This window comes from Protomyctophum parallelum (assembly GCF_964188405.1).
Source record: "Protomyctophum parallelum genome assembly, chromosome: 20".
Classification (NCBI taxonomy): Eukaryota; Metazoa; Chordata; class Actinopteri; order Myctophiformes; family Myctophidae; genus Protomyctophum; species Protomyctophum parallelum.
In genome coordinates, this window is record NC_139718.1 from 15,399,478 (window position 1) to 15,411,591 (window position 12,114).

The following is a 12,114-nucleotide window of genomic DNA, read 5'->3' on the forward strand; positions in this document are numbered from 1 at the left end:
CACGCTAAAGTCTCTAGAAGCGTTAATATTCCAAACGAGAGGCATGCTGAAGTCAGAAATGAAGACAGAACATTGTCCTTCTGGTCAAAACCAGTTACAAGCCATTCTTTTGGAGCAGTATAAACAAGGAAGTGAACAGCAGCGCGCATGTGCAAAACACTAAGGAGAGGCCAACAAAAAAAAGGAGAAAAGACGTGTAGCATATACACGTCCAAGGCCTCCTGCGGTTTGATTAGAAAAGAAGTGTATACACGTCCTTAGCAAGAAATGAGTTAAAAAGGTCCTAAAAATCATAAATTGTCACTTTACCCCCCCCCCCCCCCAAAATCATGTGAGGACCCCCCTGGGAGAACCACTGCACAATAGTACCATCCACAGGTTTGTTCCCATCCGGAATTCACCCTCCTGTTGGTGCCGACATCATAGCACTGACCTTTACTTATGGTCCACCTCAAGGTCGGCCTGCCACCTCAGCATATGCTTAGCTACCTGTTTGTTTGTTTGTTTATTTATTTATTTTCTCAATTCAGTCATCCTTTCCCCATGTGTATAGCCTATACTGCTTTGGGCCTGCTCCTGCATCGCCCTATGCCTGATAGCTGATAGCTTAGCATTGCTTGGATGATTCAGGGAACACCTTAACTCTTTTTTTTACCAGGTATACATACTGTATATATACGGACGTCGACGCTATAGGTGGTGTCATATCCCAGGTCTGTATGTATACGTACCCCTAAACGTATACTATAATATAATGGTGAAAAACTCCATATTTTAAAGTGAACGCGTATGGTGGCACTTGGGAACTGGGGTTTATGCTAACAGCTAGAGTTAAGAGTGGATATATCAATACCATGGATTACGGTATAATTGTATTCCATTTGTTGCAAAAACATATTCCTGGGTGAAATGAAAGTATACTGTAGTGGGGAGCTGCCTATAAGAATGTCAACAACTGGAGGCAATAAAAGGTTAAGATGTTGCACTATCGGGATGTGAAACCGCTAGTTCACTTTTTGTGGTTAGGTGTCGACATGTGGTGCTTGTATTTCATATATCATCTGGTGTAGGACCACGCACGCACACACACACGCGCGCACACACGCGCACACACACACACACACACACACACACACACACACACACACACACACACACACACACACACACACACACACACACACACACACACACACACACACACACACACACACACACACACACACACACACACAACTGAACACCCACACACACACACACTGTCACACACGCACACTAACACACAAATGCACATGCACACACAGTCACGCACACACCCACACGCGTGTGCACACACACACACACACACACACACACACACACACACACACACACACACACACACACACACACACACACACACACACACACACTCTTATAGTGCATCATGCATCGCCATTAATGTCCACTGGTCAAGCAACACAGGCAGCCTCTGTAGACCATCTTTAAACCACAGATCAAGACCTATTTTTGTCTGTTATTTATGTACTCACTGCTTTGCTTGTTTCGCTGCCTTTTTTATTGTTGTCTTATTATGCTATTATTGACTTAGTTTTGATCTTGATGTTGTTTTATGTTGTTTTTTGCTCTGTAATGCACTTATCTCATGAAAGGTGCATTATAAACAAAGTTTATCATTATTATTACGAGCACTCGCATCAGATTCTCCAGGAAGGGTGTGTGGGTATATATATATAGGCTACAGATCCCTTCACACCTGCTCATTAAAACCAGGCAAGGCGTGGAAGCGTTGCATTAAGAGACAGATGATGACACTAACAGTGTGAGGTTAAGGCATTCTGACCAGCAGCAGTCCAACCAGTGAAGCTTGGCACCCACCGGCTCTCTCCTCTTTATAGCCAGATTTATACTTAGACGTAGGACAGGGCATAAATTAGCACGGCACGTCCACTGTAACATTCATTAGAATGCCTTAATGAAAAACTAATGAGAATCTCATGACGGGGTCAGTGGTGGCGCCAGCGTTAGATAATGTCTTCTTTGATACTGTGATTATTTCCAGAGGTCTGGCTAACATTAACATTGTGCAAGTGTTCACTCTTGAATCATCCTCTGTGTGACTGATTGAATTAGAACACGCATAAAGCAAAGCGCAGCCTTATATTACTACTTTCTACTTTATTCTGAATTAAAGGGCCCAAAATGAATCTGACAACTTTCAAAAGATTAGTGTTGCTTTGAGAGGCTAACATTAAAGCTGCAATCCATATAAGTTTTATATGTCTTCTTTTAATGCAGAGAGGCAATTGCGACTGTAACGCCTCTGGTTCCAACTTAGCGTCAGCCAAGAGGGAATCAAGCCATTATTATTGGCCATGGGCCATGTTGGACGTATGAGCTTCAGCCAGTACTAGCCTACTTTCCGCCCAGTAGGGCCTGAATCACACCTTCAACAGATTGTATGCTTGTTGTATATTGACTGATGCAAGCTCGCAATGCATTTCCAATGGAAGTCAAATGGTTTGACACAACAATTTTGTTGTATGAGGGGGTGGGGGCCGGGGCAGTCGAAACACAGCCGAAAGCCATACAACACAAATGTTGTGTCAAACCATGTGACTTCCATTGGAAATGCATTGTGGCAAGATGTATCACACCCTTTGTATACATCTAGCATGCATCAATGTTGTATGCTAGATCGAAAGGTGTGAGTCGGGCCTAGGTGTCCTACCCAACAACAGTGGTGGAAAGTAACTTTACTTAAGTACTGTACTTAGGTAAACATTTTGAAGTATTTGTACTTTACTGGAGTAATTCCAATTTCCAAATACTTTTAATCTACATTCAGATTATTATTACAAAACGTACATTAACCACTTCAGCCCTGTATACATTTTGGCCATTCGAAAAGAGTCGATCTACAAGCTCACAATGCGCATTGTGAGCTTGTAGATCGGCTTTTTATACATTTACAAACTTGAAACATGACATTCTATACAATTATAGTATTTTACTTACTTACTTAGTTGTAGTACTTTTTACTTGTAACGTAGTATTTCTATATTGCAGAATTGATACTTTTACTTAATATCTATGGTCTAAATGGCTAAATGGAACATTTCTTTTAGATGAAACATATTAATTAAAATCACACCCATGTGAAGTGAGGGGCGCTCTTATCTTCATACATCATCTCATTCTGGCCAATCACAATTTGCGTCCTCACTTTTGTCTTTACACTACTTATTATTTTGTAGATATCTTTGGGGGCTTTTTTGCCTTTATTGACAGAAATACAGTAGCTTGACAGGAAATGGGGAGAGAGATGGGGGTTTCGGGACTCGAACCCACAACACACTGTCATGCTGGATTACCAGCCTAGGTGCCTGGACCGCTAAGCCGGCCGGCCCAGGCCTACACTTTCATTTACACAAACACTCAAAACTAGTCATACAGTATAGGTGGTGGTAGCAAAACCCTCAAAGCACCCCTCAAAATAAGGACTAGCTTTAAGCTTTAAGACGATTCTCTCTCTCTCTCTCTCTCTCTCTCGCTCTCTGGCTCGCCTCTGGTTGACAGTTGTCAAAAGAAAAGAAAAAATAACATTAATTTTATATAGATATATATATATATAGATTTCATTTGAAGAAATAGTAAATAGGTAGATCCTACAACACATAAATCAGTTTGGTATGCCGTAAAAACGACGGAACAATAAAATGACTGTAGAGCTGCATGGAATCTCACGGAATGACTCTTAATTTCTAATTTTGATCTAGGGCCTGAGATATGAGATATGCATGAGATATGGGTTGGATTTTCTAGAACGGTCGAAGAGACTCCGCCGTGTTTTATGAGCAGCACAATGTGGAGAGGCCCGTGCCAGATAACGGGCTCTTTATGTGGATGGTCTTTCTCCAGGCCTGGAGAGTGGAGACCTCGGGTCAGCCAGGAGATATTAGCAGTGGTGGAAAGGAACTGTATGTGCATCGGCTATTTTCAAAAGGTTTTTAATACATTTGAAAACTTGAAATGGGATATTCTGTACAACGAGTTCTTTTACTTCTGTACTTTTACTGAAGTACATTTTAAAATCTGGACTTTTACTTCCAACGGAGTGTTTCTATGTTGCAGTATTGATACTTTTACTTAAGTAAAAAAAGAAACGTGAGTACTTTTTCCCCCACTGCCAGATAGCAGGCTCTTTCTCCAGGCGTGCAGAGAGGAGACCTCGGGGCCAGCCAGGAGATATTAGATGACTGGATGGGGGTCTGGAGCCTGGAGTCTTTAACCCAGCTGTTCACACACAACCCTTTTTACACAACACGCTCAGCCCCAAGAGCGCTCGCAGTAAAATAAGGGTCAGGTGTGCAGGCAACAAGCTGGCACCGTGACCTGTGTGTGTGTGTGTGTGTGTGTGTGTGTGTGTGTGTGTGTGTGTGTGTGTGTGTGTGTGTGTGTGTGTGTGTGTGTGTGTGTGTGTGTGTGTGTGTGTGTGTGTGTGCGTGTGCGTACACTGTGTGTGTGTGTACACTGTGTGTGTGTGCGTGCATGCATTCGTGTGTGTGGAAGAGAGAGAGAGAGCGTTAGAATGAAAACAAATTGGACTTTTAGTATCAACTGTTTACACTGGAGAAGCACTAACTAAGCTGATATGTTCTTTGTTCAGTCCCTCTCACTGTGCAAACTGTCTGCGCAAACACTCCTCTAGACGTGTTGCAGAATGACACATATTAATGAGTGGTGAGTCATCGAGGCAGTCTGTTACTCCATTCTCCTGTTCCAACCAAGAGATGATGGCACACACACACCACACAGCACGCACACTCGCTCCCTCGCTCACAAACTATCCGAAAAAAAACGTGCATCAGTGGTGGAAAAATGCACTCGCGTGTTTTACTTAAGTAAAAGTATCAATGCTGCAATATGGAAATACTCTGTTACAAGTAAAAGTCCAGAATTCAAAGAGTACTTTACTTGAGTGAAAGTGCGAAAGTATTGGCATCAAAATGTGTTTAAAGTACCAAAAGTAGAAAGTACGCATTGTGTAAAATGTCCAATTTCATTTGTACAATTAATGTTTCTAATGTATTTCAAAATAGCAGATCTATACAAGTTCAAAATGCGTCGACGAATTGTGAGCTCGTAGATCGGCTATTTTCAAATGGCCGATAGGTATAGGGTTGAAGTGGTTAATGTATGTTTTGTAATAAGTAACAATAAAAATCTACAAAGTAACAAGTAGCTAAAGTTTAGTCAAAGTACAACATTTGCATCCACGATGTAGTGGAGTACAAGTAAAAAGTATTGGAGATTGGAAACACTCATACCTCAGTACAAATACCTCACAATTGTACTTAAGTAAATGCACTTAGCTACTCCACACCACTGCATATAGTTGCATAATGATCGAGGGCAGATCATATAGGTCTCCTCCTGGTTTAGAAATCCACTGGAGTTATGGTCCTCGCAGGCCCATGCTCTCTTCTGCCGGCCGCGCTGCCTCTCAGACGGCGGGATTAAACTGCGATAAAGGCATTAGTCAGATGAAAACGTGCTCTGTTTACCCACGGCGCTGGCTTTGTAGTGCCGAGAGAACGCCAATAAATCTGATGGAGGCGGTGTCCGCCACGAGGAAGCACGTCTGTGATGAGAGAGCCCAGACAGACAGCGGTGATAAGAGGACAAGTTATGAGCAGTCCTAATAACTGTGTGTTCCTCCTACACACACACGCACACGCACACACACACACACACACACACATGCATGCATGCACACGCACACACACACGGCTCATTGAGACAAGGATATTAGGAGAGAGAGAGAGGGCACGGCAGGATATCCTGACAAGACTGAGCAAAAAACCTATCTAGGCCAGCACTATAGCACTATATTCAATTTTCCTAGACTGCACCCCCTGACTTGCATCACCTGTCTGCCTGTGTGTACTGTGCACGCACGCACGCACACACGCACAGGCCAGGGAGGAGGGCTTGTACAGTACAGTATAGTACAGTACAGTACAGTACAGTACAGTACAGTACAGTACAGTACAGTACCACTCAGTTGAGACGGGTCTGATCTTCCTTTGTACGTATCTTTTGTTCACCTGTATCATTTTGTGGAGATTGATTGATTGATTGAAATAAAGCATTACACTTGTTTACAAGGGGGTCCACCTTGTTTAGATGTGTGTGCTTCCCTTTGGACACTATCAGGATACACCAAGAGCCTGCATGCATGTTAGTGGACGAAACGAATGCAGATAAACAGTGCACGGCTCCTTTAAGGAGCAGCGTGGCTGCATGGCAGGCCTCTGGGGGGGGGGGGGGGGGGGGGAGTCGGGGACTGGGGCTTTGTTTAAAAAACTCCACGCTCCAATCTGCCGCAAGATGCTGACATCAGCAGAAGCTATAGGGCTGGTGGGGGTCAGGTGGGGTCGAGGTTGCCATTCACCCCGCTGTGAAAATCAAAACAGCCTGCTATGAGCAGACACTGCAGGCTGAGGCGAGGGAGAGAGAGACGGAGTTTTCCCCGAGTTTTCCCAGCCTATTTTGTTGTAATGTTGCACTTGCAATATGACACGGCTCTGTTTACACGTTTCTTTATCCTAGTTAGTATTATATAGCTTGCATGCTATTATATAGCATGCAAGCTCACGAGGCTTTTTAAACACGGGGTCGGGACCCATTTGTGGGTCACTGACAGATTTGTATGGGTCCCTTTTATTTCTGGTTTTCCTACATTTTCAAAAAACATTTCCAAAAATGATTTAAAAATAATGATTTGTCTCACTTATTTCATGAAGAAATCAAAGAAGAGTCAAATAAATTCTAAATTAGAAAACAAATGTTTAGGTAGTGACACGTTGTGAGCTTGTAGATCTGCTATTTCGCTCATTTGGGTCCTGGGGAGACGTCACATTTCTCTTTTGGGTCACAGGTTAAAACCCACTCCCCAGATACTCCCTGAAGCTCCTCTCCAAACCCATCCATCGGCCCCACCTTCCGCTCCATGCTCACTTAAAAAAGTTTTTTTTTTTTTTGCTGCAGATTTTGCTGCCATTTGGAGGCCTGTGTCCGAAACCAACTGTAGCACAATGCGTCTTTTGATTACCAATGTGTGTCCCTTCCCTTACAGTCAGTGTAGAGACTAGAGATCCAGATTATACCGGTATCTCCAATGAACCCTTGCAATTTTACCATGGGCAAAAACGATATAGCAAAAACACGACCGCTCCACTCATGCTCCACTCTGCTCACGAAATGTATTTCAGCGCCTGGTGCAACTGGAGCACCAACTGTCTGTATCCTCTGATATGCTCCATAACAGACTATGATAATGAGACGTATGCCCTTCCACTTCAGCCGTCCGACATCAAAGGAGATGTCACCTAGTCTGGCTGTGACAGAGCTGTGCACCGAATACATAATGCATGCACATTCCACTGCCAAGTTCTGACTGATCCACTGGGCAGGACTGAGCTTTCTGTGAAACAGAAACAGACACAGATGCAGCCAGTATTGTTTTTGGCAGCAAATTTTGATTTTAGTTTTAGTCATAGTCTTTTGTCTTTTAGTCTTTAGTCTTAGTAACATTTTAGTCACCTGGAATGTTTTAGTGTTAGTCTAGTTTTAGTCGACTAAATATGAGATTTTAGTCGACTAAATCGACAGTTGATTTAGTCGACTAAAATGGATTTTGGCGGGCCAATAGCAGATCTACAAGATCACAGCGCAACACGTTGTGAGCTTCTAGATCTGCTATTTTCAGCATGTAACCAAGTGTAAAAAACGTATAGCTTACTGGATCTCTTGTCCACAGTTTTAGTCTAGTTTTATTTGTTGACGAAATTGTCAGTATATTTAGTCTTAGTTTTAGTCATCATAGCTTAGTTTTCATTTAGTTTCCATTTAGTTTTCGTCAGTGAAAAAAGGTAGTCGAGGAACATTTTTCGTCTTAGTATTAGTCGACGAAATCAACACTGGACGCAGCTCAGGGCCTGCATCTACTGTATGCATGAAGCAGGGTCAGCTCAGGGCCTGCATCTACTGTATGCATGAAGCAGGGTCCCATTTCTAAATGACAATACAGATGTGGAAATATTCTTAACCACTTAATATGTGTACTGTCACTTTAAAAGAGTAATTTTATTTACCCGGACAGCGTTGGTTGGCAGCTATCAATACTTTTAGACCAACATGTTTGTGCCAGCATGTGCCATGTTTGATCGCCTCTCGTCTTGAATAGTTAAAGCTGCTATAAGCAATAATATGTCAACATTTTAATTTAACAATGATAACAATAACAATGACTTTGATAAAGTGAGTGAAGGGCCACACATTGGACTATTGAATTGAAACTTGAAACACGATCATGCAGTAGTGCTGCTATGTTAAAACTGCACGGTTTTGATGGACATGACAGATATGGTCAACATTCTTTTAACAGCTGTACTGTATCTCTCACATTATCAAACATATAGTATCTATCTATCTATCTATCTATCTATCTATCTATCTATCTATCTATCTATCTATCTATCTATCTATCTATCTATCTATCTATCTATCTATCTATCTATCTATCGTATCATAGTTAAACCAGGGGCCACCTTGTGTGCCAGCTTAATGTGTCATGTGTTGATAAAGTATCTGCACATCTAAGGGTGAAGTTTGCATAGTGACTATATATTTCCATGGAATCAAAAGCAATATGAAAATCCTTTTAAGTGCAGGTGTGCAACAAACAAACATTAGTGGAAGGAGGAGCAGGGAAAGGAATAGTTAGAGAAGGCAAAGCACAGAGTTCATCATTTGGAGGATCTGCTCTCATCAGGAAGAAAATGACCGTCGGACGAAGAGACTTCACCAAAACACCAACTCAAATCAAATCATACCCTAATAAGCACTAGTGTCTTTTTAAAACACATACTGTAGGTATTTTTGACTGAGGAGTCATATTTTGACAGCATAAACTGCCAGTCATTGATTGATTAATAATTGAATTAGACAATGAAATGCAAAAAGTATACAGGGTACAGTCGAGCACAAATTGTCCAAAAGGATAGCACCGAAGAAAGACCTTGCGGTCTTGTTTCCATTCGGGTCCCATGCATGCATGCATGCATGCATTCATTCATTCATTCATTCATTCATTCATTTATTCATTCATAATTTGCACCCCCTCCATATCTAAGTATTGGACAGTATTAGGATGTTGATATTAATTTTGTATTCATCCTTAGGGCCCCAAATCACACCTTAGAAATGTGTCTATTTCAAACCCAAAGTGTTTTTTGACTGGGGAGTCATTTTGACAGCATCAACTGCCTGTCATAATTTAACCCCCCTCCCTATCTATGTATTGGACAGTATTAAGATGTTTATATTTTCTATTCATCTTTAGGGCCCCAAATCATACCCTAGAAACTTTGTATATGCAAATATCCTGGCCAATGGCATTGTAAGACTAAACAATAGGACCCAATGATGATGTTTAGGTGAAAATAGAGCAGGAAAACAAATTATTTAAACTCTTTTTTTTATAAAATATAAAACACAGGGGGGGTTGCAGGGTTAAGTGCCACGGCCTGCAGCCTGCAGGGCCCTTTGTGAGAGACTATTTTAAATATGTACGGCTGGTGCTTCCGTCGAAACCGTGTTCATAGATTTCCATGTAACACATTGAAAGACTCGGTGGGAGCCTGGGAGGAGACTCGAAAATAGCAGATCCAGTCGGGAAGCAGTGTTACGCGCACGAATGACATGCATGTACACTGTACACAGTGTACTGTACACACTGACCCGACCCCGGGCCTCGGGATCCATGAAATATTTATATATGTTGAATTTTTTTTAACGTTTGGACGTTTATATGCATGCTATCGGCCGGCCGAGCGATCCAGGTACCTAGGCTGGTAATCCAGCCTGACAGCGTGTTGCGGGTTCGAGTCCCGATCCCGACGACCTTTGCTGTGTGTCTCTCTCCCCCTTTCCTGTCAAGCTACTGTCAATCAATTAACAGTAGCTAAAAAGGCCAAAAGCCCCAAAAAAATAATTCATGAATTCCATATTATTCTACCTTGACCCCGACCTAGTAATAATAACAACACGTACGGTTCACGGTGATCTCATCCGTGTTGCAGAGACACGCAACGCAAACAACAGCCGCAGACGCACACATGCACGCATGCATAAACTTAGGTCATATTTTTGGTGTTAAACCTTTTTTTCCCCCATTTTATTTAGTTAAAGCCGTATTTTTTGGGGGGGCTTTTTGCCTTTTATTGATAGATTTACTAGGGATGCACCGAAAGGGAAATTCTTGGCCGAAACCGAATACCGAATATAGGAAACAGTTGGCCGAAAACCGAATACCGAATAGCCGAATACATCTTCGTTGTAAAGCTACCTGATTATGGCAAAAGACATGATTATGGCAAAACCTAACTTAAATAATAAACACTTATGGGTCCATTAAAAAACATCTAATTAATTGGAGGCTATGTGATTAATTAATCTCAATTAATCACATTTTAATCGCATATCAATAGGCCTATTTGACCTGAGCAGTGAGCTTTTTTTTCTACATAAGCATAGGCAATAAAACAAGTAGTAATAATAATAGTGATAATATTATTTATATAAAGCCTCTCTGAGTACTTAAAGACACTTTTCAAGGAGAACATGATAAAACAAATAAAAACAACTTTATTAGAGAAAAACTAAGACTATGGAATAAAATAAATTAAAGTGGAATGAGATAGCAATATTCCAGAGGTGGGTTTGAATTTATAGGTGGTGGCATGTCTCTGAGTTTTGGGGCTGTGGACAGTGAAACCCTGACCATTAAACATGGGCAGACGCAACGATACAGTATCATTCATTGTTAAAGCTCCAAATTATATTCCCATTCGTCTTTGTGTCTGCCCGTGTAAACGCAGCAGCGAGTGTGAGATGTTGGGGAACGGATGGAAAGTACATAGTGTTAAAACTAACGTTAGCTCCCATGCTAGCTATAGCTTCCCTCGTCAACATAACACCACCCGTCCACAGATCGGGTGGAAGGAAGAGCTGCTGATATCACGTTGCTTGTGCCCGTGGATGGGAAATCAGATTTAAAAGGCTATGGAAGCGTGGATGAAAGATGTATGCAATAAAGTTGTGTCGGATCTGCCTGTGCATTGAAGCATTCCGTGACTCCTGTTCGTGTGTTGTGTTGTGACTGCTGGCTGCTGCCTGCTGAGCTGATGCAAGAGCGTCATAAGCATGCGTACGCTGAAATTAGCAGATCTACAAGCTATCTACCCGTCGCAATGCACAGCGCGTTGGGCTTGTACATCTGTGTTTTTCCCGCAGTTTAGTTCGATTCACAACTTTAGGACCACTACTACTATTCGGTGATATTTTTCGGCTTATTTGAGCCGAAACCGAATAGGCCGAAAATAAATTTTTAGCCATTTTCGGCCGAATATTTTCGGTGGCCGAATTTTCGGTGCATCCCTAAGATTTACAGTAGCTTGGGCCTGTTCTGATTTGAATCATTGCAATAGAGCAGCGGGGTGTGCAGCATTTGTTTCCCAGGGGGACACAATGACTTTGATAAAGTGAGTGAAGGGCCACACATTGGACTATTTAACACTAGCATGACTGAAGTAAAATGTGACAGAAGTAGCATGTGCTTAAATTCATATTTAGAAAATGTTTCAGATGTCAAAAACATCTGAGATGATGGAATGATGATGGATGATGATGGTCATGTAAGGGGAACCTTCTGAAAGTGTTATAAACTTGAAACATGATTTTGATGAACATTTTTTAACAGCTGTACTGTATCTCTCAGAGTCATATTATCAAACATATAGTATCTATCTATCTATCTATCTATCTATCTATCTATCTATCTATCTATCTATCTATCTATCTATCTATCTATCTATCTATCTATCTATCTATCTATCTATCTATCTATCTATCTATCTATCGTATCATAGTTAAACTAGGGGCCACCTTGTGTGCCAGCTTAATGTGTCATGAGTTGATAAACAAATTATCGGCACAAGTTTGCATAGTGACTATACATTTCCATGGAATCAAAAACAATATGAAAAT